The sequence below is a fragment of the Pteropus vampyrus genome, unplaced genomic scaffold, assembly GCF_000151845.1.
Source record: "Pteropus vampyrus isolate Shadow unplaced genomic scaffold, Pvam_2.0 Scaffold276, whole genome shotgun sequence".
NCBI classification, from domain to species: Eukaryota; Metazoa; Chordata; class Mammalia; order Chiroptera; family Pteropodidae; genus Pteropus; species Pteropus vampyrus.
Window position 1 is genome coordinate 2,381,158 of NW_011889057.1, and position 20,481 is coordinate 2,401,638.

The 20,481-nt window shown below is 34.8% G+C and overlaps 1 protein-coding gene, 1 non-coding gene and 1 pseudogene across 4 annotated transcripts in view; all 3 read left to right on the forward strand.

The window, feature by feature from the left end:
• Positions 1-521: 521 nt before the first annotated feature.
• On the forward strand, positions 522-640 carry LOC111729737 (annotated as a pseudogene).
• A 1,537-nt stretch (positions 641-2,177) lies between these two features.
• Positions 2,178-2,296, forward strand: LOC111729727. The gene has a single exon (XR_002776364.1). It is a non-coding gene; the product is annotated as a 5S ribosomal RNA (ribosomal RNA).
• Positions 2,297-6,909: 4,613 nt separating this feature from the next.
• Positions 6,910-20,481, forward strand: part of ATF7 (activating transcription factor 7) — a 78,374-nt gene continuing 64,802 nt past the window's right edge. The window contains exon 1 of one of the 3 annotated variants that reach the window (XM_011375786.2): positions 6,910-7,033. The gene's annotated coding sequence lies outside the window, so the exon portion shown is untranslated. Of the gene's footprint in view, positions 7,034-7,070; positions 7,363-20,481 lie in introns of those variants that run through there. The other 2 variants (XM_011375788.2, XM_023520758.1) reach the window with 2 other exon arrangements.

The window sequence follows — 20,481 nt, forward strand, 5'->3', positions numbered from 1 at the left end:
TACCATTGTAACTGAAATTTAAATGTTGTTGTAGGCGATTAACTCATGTTCAGTAATGGATAGAACAATCGTACAGAAGATCAACAAGGGAAGAGAAGCCGTGAACAACAATATAAACCAATTAGACTCAACAGATATCTATAGAATACTCCATCCAATAACAGAACACATATTCTTCTAAAGTGCATATGAAACCTCCAATATAGACCATATATTAGGCTACAAAATCAGTCTTAATAATTTTTAAAGTATTTTAATAATGCAAAATACATTCTCCAATCATGATGAAATTAAATCAGAAATTAAAAAGGGAACCTGTAAAACTCACAAATATGTAGAAATTAAACAACACTCTTATATAGCCAATAGGTCAAATAAGAAATTGCAAAGGAAATTAGCAAATATCTTGAGATGAATGAAAATGAAAACATAACCTATCAAAGCTTATGGAATGCAGTGAAAGCAATGCTTACAGGTAAATTTATAGCTATACAAGAGTGTATTTTAAAAAAAGAAATTAAGTCTATGGCCAGGCTACCCTGAACAAGCCCAATCCCATCTGATCTCAGAAGCTAAGCAGGGTCGGGCCTGGTTAGTATTTGGATGGAAGACCACCTAGGAAGACTATGTGCTATAGGTGTAAAAAATAAAAAAATATAAGGGATTGTAAGCTGACAAGGTCCTTGCAATCTGTGAGGTCAACCAAGGGTTGCCTCACTTTAAAAAAAAGAAAGAAAAAGAAAAATCAATAATCTAAGCTAAAGAGAAAAAGGAACAAGCAAGTAAAAGGAAGGAAATAATAGAGATCAGAGCAGAAAGAAATGAAATAGAGAATGGAAAAATAATAGAGAATATCAGTGAAACCCAAAGTTGGTTTTTTGAAAAGATCAACAAAATTAACAAAACTTTAGCTAAACTGATAAAAATAAAAAGAGAGAACATTCAAATTATTAAAATCAGGAATGAATAAGGGCACATTATCAACAGCCTTACAAAAATAAAAAAGATTATATGCAAATATTAAGAATAATCATATGCCAACAACTTAGATAACCTAGACAAAATGAAAAATGTCCATAAAGATGCAGGCTATGGAAACTGGCTCAAGAAGCAATACAAAATCTAAATAGACCTATAACAAACAAAGAGATTGAATCAGTAATAATAAAAAAAATTCCTACAAAGAAAATCCTCAGACCATATAGCTTCCCTGATGAATTCTACCAAATGTTTGAAAAAGAACTACCACCAATTCTTTACAAACTTCTAAAAATAGAAGAGGAAGCAATATTTCTCAATTCAATCTATGAGGCCAGTATTATGCTGATACCAAAACTAAAGGTATCACAAGAAAACAAAACTACAGACCAATATCTCTTATAAATATAGACCCAAAAATCTTCTACAAAATAATTAGAAATACAGCAACAACAACAAAAAATTATACATTGTGGCCAAGAAGGATTTATCCCCCAAATGCAAGGTTGGTTTAACATATGAAAATCAGTCAATGGAATACACCATGTTACTAGAATAAAAGACAAAAATCACATTATCATCTCAATAGATAAAGAATTTGTGCACCAGGCCCCAGGTGCATGCGCAAGTGTGTGGGAGGAGATGCCCCACCTTCAGGGATCCAGTTCTTAAGGGGAAACGGCAACATCCATAGGTCAGGAGTGGAAGTGTGTGTGGTGGGGATGGGGAATTAAAGAGGAGGAAAAAAAGATTTTGATAAAATCAAACACTCTTTCATGATAAAAATACACAACGATCTAGAAATAGAAGGGAAATTTCTTAATGCAATAAAGGGCATCTACAACTAATCCACAGCTACTAGCATACTTAATTGTTAAAGACTAAAGTCTTTCCTCCTAAATCAGGAACAAGCCAAGAATATTCACTCTCACAACTTCCATTCAAAGTTTATTGTTGGTTCTAGCTAGAGCAATTAAGTAAGAACAAGAAATAAAAGGCATCTAGATTGAAAAAGAAGAAGTAAAACTATCTCTACAAATGTGATCTCATACATAGAAAATCCTCAAGAATCCATAAGAAAACTATTAGAGCTCATAAAAAAGTGCAAGATTGCAAGATATAAGATCAGTATACAAACATTGATTGTATTTCCATACAGTAGCAATAAACGATCTGAAAACAAAATTAAGAAAACAATTTCCTATGGCCATGCCACCTTGAACAAGCCCGATCCCATCTGATCTTGGAAGCTAAGCAAGGTCGGACCTGGTTAGTACTTGGATGGGAGACCACCTCAGAAGACCAGGTGCTATAGGCGTAAAAAATAAAAAATAAGGGACTGTAAGCTGACAAGCTCCTTTTAATCTGTGAGGTCAACCAAGGGTTGCCTTGCCTAAAATAATAAAAATAATAAAGAAAGAAAACAATTTCATTTACAATAGAATAAAATAGAAAAAATAGTTATGAATAAATTTAACAAAATAAGTGAAAGATTTGTACACTGAAAACTACAAAACATAGTTCAAAAAAATTAGGAAGACCTAAATAAATGGAAAGACATCCCATATTCATGGATTGAAAGACTTAACATCATTAAGATGGCAATACTCCCCAAATTAATATACAGATTCAGTGCAATCCCTATCAAAATCTTAGATGGCTCTTTTAAAGAAACTGACAAGCTGATTCTAAAATTCATGTAGAAATGCAAGAGACCCAGAAGAATATCCAAAGCAATCTTGAAAAAGGACAAAGTTGCAGTACTAACACTTCCTGATTTCAAAACTTACTACAAAGGTACTGTTATTAAGCCTTTTTGATACTGGCATAAGGATAGACATACAGAACAATGGAATAGAATTGAGACACCAGAAATAAGTCCAAATATTTAAGGTCAACTAAATTTTTATAAGAATGCCATGACGATTCAATGGGAGAAAGAATAGGCTTTTCAACAAACGGTGTTGAGACAACTGGGTATCTACCTGCGAAAGAATAAAATTGGACCCCCATATCATACTATGTACAAAAATTATCTCACTAAGTGTTGCTGAGGATGTGGAGCAAAGGGAACTCTTGTGCACTGTTGGTGGGACTACAAATTGGTGCAGCCACTATGGAAAACATTGTGGAAGTTCCTCAAAAAATTAAAAATAGAACTACCATATGACCCAGCAATCTTATTTTCTGGGTATGTATGTGAAGAAGTCCAAAATCCTTATTTGAAAGGAAATATGGATCCTTATGTTCACTGCAGCATTATTTAAAATAGCCAAGACATGGAAGCAATCTAAGTGTTCATTGACAGATCACTGGATAAAGAAGATGTGGTACATATATACAATGGAATATTAGCCATAAAAAGAATGATATTTTACTATTTGCAATAATATTAATGGACCTAGAGGCTGTTATGCTAAGTGAAATAAATCAGACAGAGAAAGACAAATACTATCTGTGGTATTCCATTTATATGTGGAATCTAAAAAACAAACTATAGCTTTTCGAGCCACGCTTCTCTTGCTCAGGCCCGCTTCCACTTCTGGAAGTGTACTTTCCTGTCTAATAAAACTGTTCTTTTCTACTGTAAAAAATAAAAATAAAAATAAACAAAATATATGAATAAACAAAACAGAAATGAACTCATAGAAACATAGAACTGATAGTTGTCAGATAGGAGGAGATCAGGGGGCGGGGTGAAAAAGGTAACATGATTAAGAAGCACAAATTGTCAGTTACAAATAGTCAAAGGGATGTAAAGTACAGAATAGGGAATACAGTTGATAATGTTGTAATAACTATGTATGGTCTCAGGTGAGTACTAGATTTATTGAGAGATCACTTTGTAAGTTATATAAATGTCTAATCAATATGCTGTACACCTGAAACTAATATAATATTGAATGTCAACTATAATTGAAAAAACTTTTTTAATTATTTCAAAATGGATCAAAGACCTAAATACAGAGATAATACTATAAAAATCTTCGAAAAAAACATAGGTGTAAATCTTTGTGACCTTGGATTAAGCAGTGAATTCTTAGATATGACACCAACAGCACAACAAAAGATAAATTGGAAGAACTCACAAAATGGGAGAAAATAGATGCAAATCATATATCTGTTAAGAGTCCATTAGCTAGAATATATAAAGTATTCTTACAACTCAATAATAGAACAAGTAAACCAATTACAAAATGGGCAAAGAAATTGAATAGACATTTCTCCAAAGAAGATGTATAAATGGCCAATAAGTACATGAAGTGATGTTCAACATTATTAGCCATTAGGGAAATGTAAATTAAAACCACTAAGATACCACTTCATTCACACCCATTATGATGGTTAAAATCAGAAAGATGAACAATAAAAGTATTGGTGTGAGGATGCAAAAATATTGGAAGCTTCATACATTGCTGGTGAGAATGTAAAATGATGCAGCTGCTATGAAAAACAGTTGGTAATTTCTCAAAAAGTTAAACATAGATTTACCATATGACTCAGCAGTTCCATTCCTGGGTATATGAGAACTGAAAACAATGTCTACCTAAAAACTTGTGCATGGATGTTCAAAGCAACATTATTCATAATAGCCCGAAAGTGGGAACAACCCAAATGTCTATCAAATGATGAATGGACAAACAAAAATTGGTATATCCATTCAATGGAATATTATTCTACCATGAGAGGAATAAATTACTGATACACGCTACAACATAAATGAACCCTAAAACAGTATGCTAAGTGAAAGAAGCCAGACACAAAAGTCCGCATATTATATGATCCCATTTATATAAAATGTCTATGACAGATCCACAAAAAGAGAAAGTAGATTGGTGGGGGTAAATGAACAGTGACTGCTAGTGAGTCTGGGTTTCTTTTAAGAGTGATAAAATGTTCTGGAATTAGATATTGGTGACAGTTGCATAACTGCGAATGTACTGAAAATCACTGAATTGTACACTTTAAAAAAGGTGAATTTTATGCTATGTGAAGTATATCTCAATTTTAAAAATGTGGCTGGAACAATGGAGGTACCTTCTACTAAGATAAAGAAGACTAGGGAACTGTCACATGTGGGAGAGAAAGGAAGAATTTATTTAGACATGGTAAGTTTGAAATACAGATTTCAAAGTAGATTTGTTAAGTAGGCAGTTGGAGAGATTAGTCTGCTACAGTTCAGGGGAGAGATAGTTGGAGATATAAATTTTGAAAAAATTAATACATATAAAACACTTAAAATGCTCCCTGGAACATAGTAAGATCTATAAATGTTAGGTATCATATTTTTTCTGTATGTATAGAGTAATGTAATAGCCAATTCTAACAATTTGTAGTATCCCTTCCACTGTGATTTGTAATGCCACCTCTGTTACATACAAATTTTGAGGGTTTCTAAAATTGTATTCTTTTGAGGATCTAGTTCTACGATTATATTCTTTTAAGTAGGAATTTTTTTAGGGAAGAGAGTAGATTGGAAGCCAAGACTCCTCTCAACTTTTCTCAAATCACTTCACAAGAACATAAATGATTCTATGCTTCTGGGTCACCTTCGCTACTGAGGGAGAAATCACCTGGATTCTTTCTACCTTTCAGAGAGTGTTATGATGACAAATGAGATCTTAGGCAGGAAGTTCGTAATATAAAGTTGCAGAAGGAAGTTACCTGAGGGAAAAGAGATCCCATAGGTAATATTTTGAGTCAACTCTCCTTATAACTATGATATTTTTTATAAGTTATTTTTAAGTTGTAAAAAAAAAAAGTAACATAAAATTTACCATCTTGGTAACCATATGAGAAAATTCTTAATACAGTTTCTGCCTTTAATGTCTTACCCAAAATCTTCCCAGGGCTGTCTCCTCATAGTTCAATTCCTGGTTCAAAGGTTACTTCTTCAAAGAGGCCTTCTCTCAACATCCGGAGTAAAGCTGCTTCCTTCTGTCTCATTACCTGAAGCACTCTCCACTAACTGAACTATTTGTTTATTGGCTTATTAACTGTCTCCCTCTCCCCACCAAAATATAAGTTATACTAGAGCACGAACCTGGTGGTCTGCTGCTCTTCTCCCCAGGCTTAGAACAGTGCTTTGCACACATGTCCTGTTAAGTATTTGTTAAAATGCTGAGTAATAAACATAGTGCTTTTTAATTCCCAGTTTCATATATATTACCTCATTTGATCATTACAATTTTTTGAGTAAAATGGGATTGCTCCCCCTATTGCAAAGAAATTCATAGAGCATTTCAGCTAAGACCATTGGGCTAAATGAAAGGATTGCTGCGCTGGGGGCTTGCTTTTTCTATTCACTCCAGTTCTAGGGCTAACGGTATTTCAAACTACTCCGCCATTAAGGAAGTGATGAATTTGGAGGATAGTGGAAACAACATGAACACGTTTTAAAAAGTCGCCGGTTTCTGCAGTTGAAATACTTTCCTCTCACCTACCCCCTTATACAGCCACACACACAGCAGAGATCATGGCCACAGTGATGCAAAGAAAATGCAACTACTCAACTGTCTGGAACTCTGAATCCCCTGTGTACCGGCCTCGGGTTTTACCTCCACTTTTTTCTTTTTAACAGCTTCACTGAGGTGTAATCTTGTCTCGTTTTTAAAGTGCGCTCCTTCGAGATAATATCACTTCCTAAAATATTTACTTCACTTTTTGGATCACTATTAACAGGCACCTGTAAGAATTCCCTTTCCTTCTTTTTCTTCCCTGCCCCCTCCCAACCTCCCCCCGGCCCCGGACATTTCTCAGCCTTACACTCGTGAACTGTGTGTCCCCAACTCGCTCAGTCTCGCTGGCAAGCCCTGCCCACCGAAAATCTGCCCCTTCATTTTCCCGGAGCCCCGCCCCTCGGCCTCTTTCCAACTCAGGCCTTACGGATCTCGCCCTTCCTCCACCCCCCCCACCCCCCAATATCTCGCGAGAGGTGAGCGCGCCTGGCCGGACGAGAGGAAAGTGTCTGCTCGGCTAAGGGGGGAAAGAAGGAGCTGGAAACAGATTGTGGGACCGAGCGCGGGCGGGCGGGAGGCGACGGAGCTACCAGCGGGTGAGTCCTGTTAACATTAACTAGTCCATGATGTGACGAGAGCCTCCCCTTCAATTCTGGCCAGTCCCAACGTCCCAGGCCGGGGTCTCCCCTCCCAGTCTGTGTTGGACGGGGGCGCAGAGGCGGTGGCCGGGCCCTGTCTGAGGAAGAGGGTGGGAAATGAAGTAACGGTGGCCAATAAGAGAGAAGGAAGCTACGATTGGCGGCGATGAGCACTAATAGGAGATCATCTTTACCTTGCGGTGTGCCGTCCCTCTTTCCCTCCTCCCGCCTCCTTCCTTTGGGGGGAAGGCGGGGCCAGAGGCCTGAAGTGTGGGGAGAACTTGGGGGTAAGTAGCCCCGGGGGGCACAGGGCGTGGCGAGAAGAGGGGAGTTGAATCCTGAGGGAATGGAAGTCTAGTGTAGCTTAATGGAAGGATCAAGGAATGGGATGGAATGAGAGAAAGGTTGAAGACCCAGGGCTTCTCAAAGAGTGGGATTAGGGGCTTGGCATTGGAAGAAGCAGAGTTAATAGGCAGGAGGTAGGGATGAGTGGGTGAAAACATGGCATGGGGTTTGGCTGGAAAGATAGGGATAAATCATTGGAAATGAGAGTCATGGCATTTCGATTGAATTATAAAAAATATCAGGGACATGATTTCAGAGAAAAAGTATGAATATGGAAAAATTAAGTATGAGTTTAGGAAGACTTAATAGGGATGGGCTCTGTAGCCAAAAGGCATCACTTTGAAAAGGATATGGAGGAATCCAGAGGTGCAGGGGAGGTGTTTGGAAAGGAGACGGCTAATATATACAGGTCTGGAGCCTAGGTATCAGAAGAAACTTAGGATATTGATTTAGGGCTTTTGGTGGATATGGCACCCAGTCTGGTGACCAACCTGCAAGAATGCTGGATAGGGGTAGAAAAGGAGAAAAGTAGAACACTTTCACCACTTCTACTGTGATTTCCTTTTTCCCTCTCTTTCTTTTCCCACATTTCATTTCTTCCTAACTCAGGGATGGGGGCTTGGGACATAAGCGGTCCAAGTTGGAGCCCCGTAGGGAGTTATGTGTTGCTCTGAATTGCTTGTTATGTTCTCTGACTGGGGTGTTTACTACCCAGGGCACCTCCTACCCAGATTCCCGTGTTGCTACTTCCCTAACTTTAAAAGTTTGTTTTCTCCTTAACAGGAGTGTTTTATTATCTCTGAGGGTTGTGTCATAATATGTGTAGGTTTGTGGGGCTGTACAGAGTTTTCTCGGCAAGCTCTCTTGATTCCTGTGTTTAAAACTTTGCAATAGTGTAAGTAATTCTTGTAGAGACATCTGTCTTTATAGGTATTCTAAGCACAGAAAAATATACTAAACTGAGGTCTTTTATTAAATTTGTATCTTACTCATATTCTTGAAGAGTTAAGTGGATGGTTGCAATTAGTTTTCGTTAGCTTATGCTATATATTTTTAAATGATATAAATAAAATGGACACGTATTTCAAGAAAGTGAAAATTTTTTGGTTTCTTCCTTTGTATCCAGACTCAGAAGCTTAAAGATATGTCATTGTATCTTAGGGCAGGGGTTAGGAGAAATCAAACACAATTTGTACTTAAACATGGAGGATGTAAGGTAAGTGCAGACTGTTGCGAAATGTAACATGTCTGTAAGAAGCTAAAGTTTGGCAGCTATACTAAGTAGTCTTACCAGTTTGTTCTTAATTCTGTACAGAAAAATGAAAAGCCTTTACCCTTTGTTTGATAGTTGTGTTATTTAAAAATGAATTGAGCCGATACAGCCAATTAATAACTTATTTGCTATTGCACAGATTTGTCTTTTACATTCCTCTTCTACTTTTACTTTTGAGAAGCAAAATAATATCTGAAATACTGGTAAAGCTGTTAATATGAAGAGAAACCAGAGTATGTTGCTTTGTAGTAACCTTTGGTTTTCAGCAGACATTTGAAGCTTTTTCTCCTGGCCAGGAAGTCGCCCCTACAGCACATTGAGATCAATTAATTAGTGAACCTTTAGCATTACTTACCGAATTGGGTAGCAGTATTTCCCATTAGAGCATTACTTTTGGACATTCAGACATTTTCACAGTTTGCCTGGCAGCAGCACAAAGAAATATCCAATGAGATAGCAAAACGCCTCGTTTTATTCTTGCATCCTAGAATTTGTGATGGCTTTGACTTGGGCACTATTAAATGCAAGATTGTTTTTTTTTTTTTCCCATTAGCATTCACACAGCAGAAAGCTGAAGAGTGCTGCTCATCTTTAAATTTGTGTATCAAAGGTTACATTCTGTGATAGTTTCAGTGTTATGATTTTAAGTATTTTTGTTTACCATGGCTTTTAATTGTCAGTGGATTCTGTTACTGTATTCTCCTTTCTTTTTCCTCTCCCTACTTCTAACCCAAAATGAAAATTGTTTTTTCAACCAACTCTTAAGCTACTACTTTGCCTCAAGTAAAGTCCCTGGCTCTGCCTGAACACAGCTACTCTGAAGTTCTCACAAGTTATTGTTTTGTACATGTCAAGACTGAGTTTTTCCTAGGCTGCAGGAGGAGGGAGTCAGTGTTACAGCAAGCAGTCTCCTATCCACGTCTGATAAGGAGGAGCTTTCTCCCTGTGAGGAAGTTTTGGGTGGAGCAAATAGCATTGCCATATAATGTCTAATAAAGACAGCTCTCTTCTTGAGACTAGTTGGCAGGCTAACATATAATTGTCCCTTATTCCATGATAAACTAAAGTTAAGGTGCAGATGTTGTTTCTTTGAGAAAAACAAATGTAGCATTCATTTAAAAAGAGAAAGCATTAATTTTTGTTGTTTGTTTCTCAGAAAATCGTACTATGATTTTAGAGTTCATGAAAAGTCTTGCATTTCTTTAGAAACATGTCAAAGAAAACAATTTTTAAGTTTCTCATTTTTGAACGTTGCCTTCCCCTAACAGGCTTCTTTTAGGATCAAGGATATTCATGAAATGTGAAAAGGCATCATATTTGGAATCTCTGAGGGACAGTCTTTTAACTTCAGAATGCTGTAAGGAAAAGATCCCCACTTCACAGATACCCTGTTACATTTTGGAGCTCCACTTTTAGAACATTCTTTACATTGTGCGGAAGCTCTTTAGTTCTGCCACCTGAAGCTACAATAAATAAACCCAATTCCTCGTCAACACGGTAGCCTTTTAAATATTTCATGACAGTTATGTCTTGGTAAAGCTTTTGTTACTGGGGTAAATATCCCAAATTCTTTCAGCCGTTCCTTAAATGACATTTTTTAATAAAGTTCGGGCTCCTCATCAACTTAGTTGACTAAGTTTTTAGGGCTTCTTACTTGCAGTGATTAACAGTTTGTTTCTTACCTCTGCACAACAACCCTGTAGCAGTTCTCCCAGGTGACGCCTACCCACACTTAGGATTCAGCGTAGTTGTTATCCTATCCAGAATCCTTCTGATTGAATTGGGTGCCCCTTCTATATCACTCAGCGCTTTTCTCCTATACTTATCGCACCATATTGTAATTGTTAACTTGTTTTGTCTCTCTTGCTGTAAAGTCTTTGAGTGGAGGGATTATGTCCAGTTTAGTGTTGAAAACCCTAAGATTAGTGTAGTGCTTGGCATGTAGTAGTTGCTCAATAAATATTTTTAAATGAAAAAAAAGTTTTTAGGGCTTCTTATCATGATCTGAATATAACATCTCACATATAATCTGATCAACAAAAAGTACAGGGGAGAGTAGTATCTTTTTTTTTTTGTTAACTATATTCGTACCTCTATTTTTAAAGCCTAGTTGATATTTTAAATGTAATTGAGGACTTTACATTTATCCCTGTAATTGTCATCTTGTTAGTTTTGGTTTATTGTTTTAGCTGTTAATGTTATTTTGCCTCTTGGGCATTCCTCATATCTTTCTATCATTGATAGATAAATTCGATAAACAACATAAACATAACACCTATGTTTTTGATTTAGGTCACTAGTAAATATATATAAGTGGAGCAGGAGGTGGCTCCATAGTGTAGTGGTTAGCACGTCTGCTTTACACGCAGAAGGTCCTGGGTTCACACCAGGTGGAGCCACGGACCATACCCCGGGTGCACCAGGCCCCAGGTGCATGCCCCGAGTATGTGGGAGGAGACGCCCCACCTTCAGAGATCCAGTTCTTGAGGGGAAACGGCAACATCCATAGGTCAGGAGTGGAAGTGTATATGTGTGTGTGTGTGGGGGGGGGGAATTAAGAGAGATAAAAACAAAAAGTGGAGCAATGCTATAACAGCACGCTATCATTAGATCATTAAATTGATATTAATCCATTAATCAACCTTTTGGGTTGGTGAAATTCAGTTTTGAATCCACGTACTGTTTTATCATCTACACTATATTTCCTATAAAGTTTTGAGGTGCCCTGTTGAAATCTAATATATTGTTTCTGACATATCCCTGAGCTCCTAGGCTAGAGACCCTGTCAAAAAGAAAATGAGGTTAGACATTAGTTATTATTTAAATATGCTAGTGTCTGTAGATTACTGCATTACATAAGCCATCTTTATTAATTTTATAATCTTCCTGGGAAAGAATAATTATCAGTCTATTATTTAGGGATTCTACCTCCCCTGCCCCTTATTTTATTGAGTATGATTTTCCTACTTCCAAGACTTCTGGTATGCTCCCCACCTTTTTAAAAAAATAAATATAGAATGATTAACAATGTGTCTTTATAGTTGCATGCTTTTTGTCATCAGATGAAATTCTGTTTTGGAAACTATTTTCAGAAGAAACATTATTCCCTAAACATTTTAAGTTACATATTAAAGAATTAAACTATTGCCCATGTAACAATTGTATTGTAGCTTCCTGTAATACTGACCTCTCCAGTTTAAACCTAACTTTTTATTTTCTGTTTGGAATAAAAACCTACACCACCTGTAAAAAAAAAAAAAAAAAATACAGAATTGCCGTTTATAATTATACTTTATTGTTGTGGTGGTCTGAGTTTGTCAAGCTATGTGCTGTAGGTGAAATGGTGCTACAAATAAGATAGAACATCAGAAGACATCTCTAGGGACTAAGACTTTATGTTGGCAGCCAACAACTTTTCTGTGTCAATTTTAGAACTGATAATCGAATTTATGTTTGAGCAATTTTAGCTGATAAATGCATTTTTAAAGCACCTTCCTCTTTTGGGGTTTTAATTTTTACTTTCGTTTTTAGAAAATCGCAAATTGTAAATGTAAATGTTCACATGGAATAAAGTAGCATGCTGTTAGGGACAGGATATATTTTCTTTTGATATCTTCTCCATCTGAGATTGTTTACTTAAGAATTCTCCTGGAAAGCAGAAGGATGGACTTGTTGACCCCTCAAGGTCCTTTCCAATCCAAACATTCATAAATAGAAGCTCAGATCAAGAAACTTCAAGAAAAATAGACTGTAAAGAAAATGAAATTAAAATGGTTCTACTGACCCACTGGGAATGAATAAACAAAAAGGAACATAAATGACAAGAATCAAAAACAAAACAAAAATCAACAACAATATATATTTTGCATTGAGTCATTTCATGTCAGAATATTTTATCATGACATTTTCAGAATTTCCCTGTTGAATACTTTGTGTTGAAAGAATTTTTTTTTTTTTCTGTTAAATCATAGTATTTTCTTACCTTTTCTTTGAGTGTTTGTCCTTTGGTTTAGAAACTTTTAAAATCTAGATACTGTACCCCCTGCCAGTATACAATGAAGCAAAATTCAGTTTAGTTTGAAAGTAAGTGGATACTTTATGGCTTCTTTGGAGAGGAAGGATGAATGTTACAATTCAGGAAAGGTTTTATGAGAAGATAAATTTATCTAATTTTAAAACTTTGTAGGCAGACATCTAGAATAGATTCTCAACTAAACCAAAGGCGAGTTACCATATTAGTCTTATGAGGGATATAAGGACACTTAATACAGCAAAACTTATTACAAACTTATGACTTCAGTTTATTAGCTTTTTTCATCTTTGGGTAATTTTAATCCAAAATGTCATACATTTGAAACCCAACTGGGCAAAAAGTTTCTTTTCTTATTTATTTATTTTTTGTTTGTTTATTTATTTATTTATTATGGTGACATAGGTTAATGAAATCCAGTAAGTTTCAGCTGTACATTTTTAACAATATGGCACATATATATTTACACTATGAAAAGTTTCTCTTTTCTATTCAATACTTGCATTTGTCTTTAATAAATATCAATTTATGAAAGTCTAACAAGAGCCAAAATTTAGCTTAAAAAATTACTTTGTGGGCTTGTGACTTGGGCCTCTAAGGGAACAATGTTGTTCTGCTGTAGCCTCACCTTCTTGCAACACCCAATTTACTTGCTTTCTTTGAGTAGAATTATTAATATCTTTTTATCTGGTATAGTGCTTTTTTTTGACACAATGGACAGAGGAGATTTATATGCTAAAATGGTCAAATTTTATTTGGGGCTTAAAACTTACTATGCAGTTGAAAATTATATGTATTTTTTCAGATTAAAAAATAGCATAACCATTCTTTTTGAAACAGGAATTATAGTTATATTATAATGTATTATAATTATTGTTATGATTGTATTTTTTAAATAGGATGATTTATTGACTATAACATATGATTGCTGTAAATGATTTGTGTTGGCACCAAATTTCTTGCCAGTAATGTTTGTTTAAGCTTTATCAAATTTGAGTAACACTATGTTGGTTTTGTTTAATATGGTTTTTCTGGTATTTTTGGTACTAATGTCTCCTGTAGCACTATTTTCTTTATTTTTTTATGTTTTGATCAAGCAATAGTTTGCTACTATTTTACACATATATGTTTGGAATTTGTCTTAAGGATCATACTTTATCTGAAAATAAGTAGGCAAAAGCAAAACACAGCATTAGATTTTGACAACCTATCAGTTTCCAGGAATTTTTCTACTTCTAAAATGCATATTGAGGCCAAACATAAATAGATACAATGTTCTCTACTTATTTCTAACTCTGCTTCCTGCTGTCACATTAGCGAGTTGTTGCTTCTTTGTTTTTGTTTTATTAACCTTTCTGAGGATAGCTCAAAATAGTTCCTTAAATCCTCTAAAAGCCTAGAGAGACTTAAAGTTCTAGTCAAGTAGTTGCCTATATGAAGCTGCTTCCAGATAGGTTCTAAACTCTGGCCATATGTCGCCTAACTTATGATTCAGCCTAATTTTCACTCCCATCTGTTTTCAGTCATTTGCTCCAAAACTATTTGGTCTATTTAAGCTGGCTCCTTTCTCTGAAACCTGTCCCTGCATGTCTGAGCCTGAAAGCCAGAAATTTATTTTAATCTTTTCTTTGATTGATCAATCTAGGGTACTCTACTATTTGTATATTTCTTAAAGCAGTGGATCTCAAATGGCTTTTGGTCTCAGTACCCCCGCCTTTATACTATGAAAAATTGAGAACTCCAAAGAGTTTTTGTTTATCTTGGTTACATCTGTTGATATTTAGCCTATTTGAAATAGAGAAAAGTTTTAAATATGTACTTATTTATTTTAAAATAACAACATGAAAAAACAAAATAACATAAATAACTATAGTTTCAAAAAAAATTTAAGGGAAGAGCTTCAAATCTCTTTAATGTCTGGTTTAATAGAAAACAGCTGGATTCTCATCTCTGCTTCTGCATTCAATCTATTACGATATGTTGTTTTGGTTGAAGTATATGAAGAAAACCTGGCCTAACACAGATGTGTAATAGGAAAAGGAAAGATTCTTTTTTTCAGATAATTGTAGATAGTCTTTCTTCTTTGATACTACATCAAAACCCGAAAAGTGATACTTTCTTAAAGGTTAGCTGTTGTATAGAATCTGAAACCACGTCTGTGAACTTTTAATGCTCTATTACATTAAACTACATTGGCCTGTCTTGCCCTTTAAATAGATTTTTTGCCCATGTATGATTTGAACATCCATGAACCCTCTGAAAGGGTCTCAGGAAACTATAGGGATCCCTGGAGTCCACTTTGAGAACTGCTGTCTTATAGTACCAAACTTAAAAAATAATAGCTGTTGACCATGTAGGAGGAGTATAAGCTTTCCAATTGTTTTAGTGCTTTTCAAAGGATGGCTACTGACCATTTGTCTCAGAACTACCCAAGGTACTTTTTAAAGTATAAATTCTTGGGCCCTTAAGCCAAGAGAATCCGGGAGGCCTATGAATCTGTATTTGTACAAGGTGCCCAGGTGAATATGCTAAAGACTTAGAACTGTGGAGCTAACTTAATTACCTTATTTTAAGAAAACTTAAGTTCTAAAATTTGAGGAAAAGTCAAATAAAAAGAAATTAGTACTTGAATAGTCACATTATGAAAGTCTTTATTAACAATTAAAATCCATACTGACATTTATCATAATTGGGATATCTTAATTAACCATGTATTTTAATTAATAATAGTGTAAATATCAGGAGTCAGCAACTAAGGCCAGATAGGAAATATGTTAGTCTTTGCAGGCATGAGGTCTCTGTTATAACTACTCAACTTTGCCATTGTAACACAAAAGTAGCATAGGCAACATGCAAAGAATACATGTGTTCCCATAATATTTTATTCATAGACACTAAAGTTTGAATTTCATATAATTTTCAAATGTCACAAAGTATTCTTTTGATTTTTTTCAACCATTTAAAAATGTAAAAAACATTCTTAGCTTGCAAGCCATACAAAAACAGGCGGCTGAAACAAACAAAATTCATTGACATAGACAAGAATATGGTATTTTTCAGAGGGGAAGGAGGGTGGAGGGAGGTTGAAGAGGGTAAAGGGGATCAAATATATGGTAGTGGAAGGTGACTGAACTTTGGAGGATGAGCACACAATGCAGTGTACAGATGTATTCTAATATTGTACCCTTGAAACTTATATAATCTTATAATCAGTGGCACCCCCAATACATTTAATTTTTTAAAAAAGATAACCCACTGAATTTGGCCTGTGGGGTAGAGTTTGCTGATCCTTGATCATGTTTCTGGATGTTCATTTATATAATAAACATACAGGAAACGCTTATTGTATGTAAACTTCTGGAAATAAACAATTCAGTTAGAAGTAGTTATACAATATAACTACTTTCAGGAATTTTAAAAAGACGTGTCCATTTTTATATCTTATTTTGGGTATGTGAGAACATGTAACTAGGATCCAGGCCAGTCTCAACCTCTTGACTCATCTTTTGCCTATTATTCTTTTGCCTATTAGTCTTTTATAACTCTAAACCAGTTTTCAAGTCTTTTAGCAAAGTACTTTACAAAAACCTTGATATAAAACAATAAGGCTAATTAGTATAAGATGATAATAATATATGTGCCTTCTATATAATCCTTTGGGGGCTGTTGATTTACCTACTAATGAAATATTCTAAACTGTTTTTATGCTAAATGATAACAGTGGAAAATGAACCCAGAATTAGGAACAGAAATTTCAATTCCAATATTATCTACTACCTAGTGAAATGTGAGTCTTCTTTGTTTTCTGGAGTTCATATAACCTGCATTACAGTCTCACAGTTCATATATTTTTATTGGGATCTCCCTTAAGTCAGTTTTCTAGATGTGATGCAGATCACAGAGGCGCTGAGTATCCTATGGAGAATAAAATGTTGAGACCACTGTGGTGTAGAGAGCTTCAGTGTTTGTACTCTTTGCTTAGCAGCAGCTAAATTATCTTAGAGTGTGAAATTTAGTATCCAGAATTGTGTTCTAGGAAGATAGCTGTTTGTGTATACTTTTTTTCTTTTTAATATCATAAGGTTGTGGAGCCCATAGAGTTTTGTTTGGGTGCCTGTCTAAAATTTTTAGGTTGTTTATAGCTGAGCTGAAAGGCATTCAGTACCTACTAAGCTTGATTTCAGCTCTCTCTATTTCCTTTGTGATAGATGGTTGGGGCAGTTTCTAAGTGTTTAATATAAGTAATACTCATTATTAGGGAGCATTCATGGGATTCTGAAAATGGGTCCTTGAAGGCAACAAAGGAGGAACTATCTTGAACTGCTTGATTTACCTTGTGCATCGATATGTTTAAGTTTCCACCATGTCTATTTCTATATGAAGCTTTATAATTTTAGAAAGTTTTTTTTTCCAGTAGTCTGTTTTAAACTTAATTTGTTAGTGGAGAATGAGCAAATTTTGTATGGTTTGTAAATGTAATATTTAGTGCTTTAGAATAACCTAGCAGATATAGGCCTTTTTAAAATTGATAGATATGGTTTTTTCGAGTCATGCAGATAGACTTAAGCCATGCTGATTAACATTATTTTTTATTATTAGGTTACATTATAATTTTTTTAAATTTATTAAAAGCAACCTGTGAGCATTGTAGAGACAGAAAAATCTTGAAGTGCAAAGAAGAAAATAAAAAGTCACCTGGAATACTGTTATCCAGAGATAACCATTATTGACATTTTATGTTATTTCCTCATCTTTTTCTATGCTTATTATTTTGTTTGTTTTTTTATAGATTTGGAATTATAGTGCATATGCAATTTTACATTGAGGCCTCGCATGTATAGCATTTTCTCATGTCATTAAATAGCTTTCAGAAACATTACTCTTAACAACTTAAATATAGTCTGTTGTAAGGCAGTATCTTAATTTATATTCATCCATTCTTCTTAAACATTTAATTTAATTCCTGTTTTATTTTTTATAAATATGACTGTGATGAACATTTTAATATATAAATGGTCCATGTTTCTGGTTTTAGCCTCAGAATAAAGTCCTAGAAGAATGATTTGTTCATGAATATAAAGCATTTTAAGATACTTAATGTAAATATTGCCAGATTATTTTCCAGAAGGATTGTCTCAATTTATACTCCCCAAAGTTCTATATTAATTAAGCTGTCCTTTCTGCTGCATTCTTGACTAGCATTCTTTTATATTTAAAAATATATCTTAATAGCACTGGCCTCGGTTTTGTTTTCCAGGATCAGTTAAGGGTTAACTTGACAAATACCTCCCTCCTTCCCATTTTTAACATTAACCAAAAACTATAGAGCTTCCTCTATGTTATTTGAATAAGAAAAGCATAGAATTGGTTGAGTGTAGTCACATAAAGTACCTTAGGCACAAAGTAGTTGTAAGTATGTATTTAACTATGTCTTAAATATGTATAGCTTTAAATACATAAATACCTGCACAGTGATTCTTTTGTGGTCCTAGCAGCTTTCTGTAAAAATTTGAAGATCATTGTTAAATTTTAGTAAAGTATACTTGAATAGCGACTTCAGATTAAATCAATAAATATTTATTGAACATCAACTATGTTATATGTTGTGAGATGAAAGGCTTCCAGAAGCTTTAACCTAGATATCTGTATTCTACCCCATTCCCCTTTGGTCACAGATAATACAGCCATTTTATTTTTATTCATGAAATTAAAGTAGTCCACTCCTAGTCACTAACATCACTATTTCATTTCTTTCATAGAATTATTTGCTATTAATCTAAAATTATTTCGTTTACTTTGTCTCTTAGTATTTGTCTCTTCCTTTTAGACTATAAGCAGTATGAAGGTAGAAACCTTGTCTGTCTCATTCACTGTTGAATTCTGGGGCCTAGAGTGTATGGTAGGCACTGAAGAAAATATTTAATGAATTAATGAATTTTAAAACTAAGTAAATTTACTTTTTGGTCCAAAAAGTAATTGTAATTATTCATTTCAAACTTCTTCCTTTTTGGATATTTTACCAAGACTGTTAACCTCACTTTTTGTGCTCTCGTTTATACTCTGAAATTGCTAGCAAAACAATTTGATAAATCACTAAAGAATAGGTGAAATAGCAAGGGATCTGATATGTACACTGATCACCTCTGACTAATTGAACTTATAAATTAAGGCATCATTCTTTCCACTTACCTGGCATCTTTCATGCCAGGTGGAAAAGATTCTTTGCCTGTCCAAATTTTAGTCAGGCTACTGAACCTTCCGTTAGGCCCATCTGTGTACTTCCTTATAAAAATCCAGTTTTAGCAAGAATCCCCCGACCCTCGATATCTGATCACCGTTATAGCTGATCACCCTGGCCTGTCTTCAACAAGAATTCTGTTAGGTCAGTTTAGCCAAAATCCCCTTCCCCTCATGTTTCCTTTTAGTAATTTTCCATCTAGCAACCCCTGACCCTGGTGCTTGGCTATAAATTGCAACTTACCCATGCTGTATTTGGATTTAAGCCCAGTTCTATACTGAGGTCTCTTCCCCTGTTGCAATAGTCCTGAATAAAATCCGTTTTTTACCACTTTACTCTCTAGCTCTGGTTTTTCTTTGACACAGATGAGTGATTCTTCTTCTTCTTCTTCTTCTTTTTTTTTTTTACAAAGGCCTGTTGTCTTTTTTATGTGCACTCTACCTGGCACTTAGTAGTCCCTTAATAATGTTTTTTGAATGAATGAACAATAGCTAGTTTGAACCCTTTCTAGATTTTCATGAATCTTTGATATTTATGGTACATATGCCCTTCTCATTTTTTGTACCTAGCATTATCTGCTTTTTGTTCTTCGGTGTGTTTGTACATGACTTTTATTCCTCACTGAAAGTTGAGCCATCTTATTAACATCAGTTAATCACATTACAACCAGGTCCAGAGAACTGACTTTGTGGACCTCAGTAACAGACTCCATCTTCATTTTATTAAAAAAAAAAAAAAAGACAGCTACACATATACATAATGAGAGAATCAATTTTTTTATTTGCACATTGGTCATTTTAGGTTGTACTTATGGCTCTGACAAAACTATTTAACATAGATTTTATCAAATTATCCCAGTTATTAAAAATCATACTCTAAACTTTAGATTTTCTTCACTTCCTTCCTAGCATTCAGATAACTCTCTTTTTTTTTTTTTTTGAGTAAATACTAATTTTTATCATTTATGCATTCCTTGGTAGACTTGGCCTCTAGGACAGCCTTTTCATGCATTTTTTCCCCCTGTTTTAAGATCTCCACTGAAAGCATCTCATTTCCCTTGGAACTGTCTCTACATGTGTTTCCCTTGCCTGTCATTTATTGCTTAGTTCTATGAAATGCTTTAGTTTCATCCTGAAGATCAAGAAGCAGACGACAGTCATGAGTGCCATGCCCAGACACGTGATCTCCTTGTCAAACAGTACAGTTAACAAATGGGCTGAGTTAAATTCTAGTGAATGGCAGCATCATTATTCAAGATTTCACCTTTCATCTCAGTCTGTTTATGCTTCAGAAATGTGTTGCTTTTTGTTTTTGATAGGGCATCAATTTGACCTCTTATAATTAGAAGTTTGTTTTAAGTATCAAATAAGCAATGGCATTCTTTATACATAGCAATTGATTCAGCAGACTGGAGATGAAACAATATTTTAAATGTTAGCTGGAAATTTTTTAAAGGGTAAGACATTATTATTTTTGTTAAATATTTAATTTTTAAAAAAGACAAATCTCTTTAAAGTGAA